This window comes from Dendroctonus ponderosae, unplaced genomic scaffold (assembly GCF_020466585.1).
Source record: "Dendroctonus ponderosae isolate FM_Combo_2020 unplaced genomic scaffold, Dpon_F_20191213v2 Dpon_F_20191213_8, whole genome shotgun sequence".
Taxonomy (NCBI): Eukaryota; Metazoa; Arthropoda; class Insecta; order Coleoptera; family Curculionidae; genus Dendroctonus; species Dendroctonus ponderosae.
Window position 1 is genome coordinate 12363283 of NW_026019016.1, and position 2233 is coordinate 12365515.

The following is a 2233-nucleotide window of genomic DNA, read 5'->3' on the forward strand; positions in this document are numbered from 1 at the left end:
TTTGCTGTCTTGAAACCTTCAATTTGTTTGAATTATTTTCTACATTTGCCTTCGATGCGAAAGGCAAATGTAGAAAATAATTCAAACAAATTGAAGGTTTCAAGACAGCAAAGACCTAAATAAATATAATGTTTACCAATTATGAGTTTGAATGAATTTTAAAATCTGATGATGGCGCTGTTGCCTCGCCGAAACGTAGCGAAATAAACGAGATTATAACAATTACAGATTTATTACAACAGATTCTGCATTCTTGTGTGTTCTTCCACGTGTTCGACTTCTCAGCATAAATCACTTAATTTTGAAAAATTGCTTCTCGGAGGCTTTAAGCGATCGAATGCTGCCGTAATCACAATTGAAAAAAATGATAAAGGTGGAAGCTCCTTAGTAACGCCCAATGAAAAAGCGAGCGCAAAATCACCGCCTCCAATAGCCCAGCACTTGCCCACATTTATCACCCATTGGTTGTAGTTGGGCTCGATTGGACCAATCGCTTACTTGTGCTATACGGTTACATAGCAACCCAAAGGGACGACTTTGTTATTGGCTTTAAAAATGTACGCCCACCGCCCATCGGCTGCACATTTATAATGACACGCTGGGCGAATGTTAGTAAAAACATTCTCATTTAAGAATGTATACAGGGTGGTTCAATTTTAATTTGCCACAGCTTAAGGGCGTATTCTGCACCCAAACACGGTACAAAAATGGTGCCAAAGTGTCGACAAACACAGATAGAAGCTCTTAAAAGGGTGCTTGCTCGATACTTATTTATTATTAAATTTCTTAACCAGAACAAGTAAATTGAGGAAACTCACTCTATGAAAAGAGTTAGACTTTCGAGGCCATTCCTTAAAACTAATGGGTTTTTAGGCCGTCGTTCGGTAGAATTTCTTCCGAACGTTTCGCAAGCACGAGTGGCTTGCATCTTCAGAAGTGGTTTGCTTGAACGCTTACACTGTTCTCATCACACGTTCAGTTCTGCGGAAGAACCGAACGGGTTCCGATGAGAACAGTGTAAGCGTTCAAGCAAACCACTTCTGAAGATGCAAGCCACTCGTGCTTGCGAAACGTCAGGAGGAAATTCTACCGAACGACGGCCTAAAAACACAGTCTGTTAGGTGCTAGGAGGAAAATTTGCTAACAGAGATACCGGGGACGTTCAAGAGTTCTGACCGGTCGAATATTTTTGTAAGATAACTTTAAGGAAATATCGGACGGTTTCCTAAAACTACATAGTTTTTAAATGAAATAGTGCGTCTTTAGCTTTTCTGAAAAAGTCACCAATTTTCGGGTAATTTTAAATTTCCAAATTGGGCTTCGTTTTCAATAAGCTTTATTACTGACCGTGTGAAATTTTGAGCGAATATTCAGTAGATTTTCATTTAAAAAAATATCGCAAAGCAAGGGAATAAAAATCGTTGTAAAGATAGGTCGATTTGCTCATGCTCGTGTTCCAAAAAAAATTGGAAATTACTAGAAAACTGTTCACGTTTCTAAAAAGTCTCAAAACCAGGGATTTCACTGAAAAATTGTAGTTTGAGGAAAAGTTCCCGAGCCAACCTCAAAGTCAAATTACTAGTTAACATGTAGTTATCATTTTAACCACCAGGGGGCGTTTGCCCTTTTGAACCCGCCAATACGGTAATCTGAAAATCCATGATAGGTGTGAATCATGGGCGTGCGAAGTATATTTTTGAAAATTAATTTTAATTAGTCAATTAATTTCAATTCTTCAACTGACTTCATTGTTTATTTATTCATTTTTTTTTAATTACAGATGTTCAAGGTAGGTATGGCGAAAGAAAATTTTAGAAATTGAAAAGTTACGCTTAGGGGAGACTAATTTTTGCTGCATCCGGTATTTTTTATTGCAATAAAAAATACCGGATGATTAATTATCATCTCGAAAACCGGAAGAATTACATTAACAAAATTTGGTACAATCATGAGCAGAAAAAATTATTATCTACTTACCAACGATGATTTTGGATTAATTATTGTAACTGACACAAAACACTATCGTTCACCGAAATGTTGCCGAGCTTAATGGTGATATTTTAGGCTTTAACACTTTGATTGTTTGAAGCAAGGGCGGATCCAGGGGGGAAGTCTTGGGGGTCATAGGGGACCCCCCATTCAATTCTCTATCCAACGGTGCGAATAAAGGCCATTTAGTTATCTCTGGAATGATGTAAAACCGAGCGTTCTTGTTCATTTTGCTTCCGAGAAA

General features: G+C 37.7%; 1 protein-coding gene across 2 annotated transcripts in view; it reads left to right on the forward strand.

The window, feature by feature from the left end:
• The window catches only part of LOC109541931 (E3 ubiquitin-protein ligase CBL-B), a 46870-nt gene that overhangs the window by 18699 nt on the left and 25938 nt on the right, over positions 1–2233 (forward strand). The window lies entirely within an intron of this gene.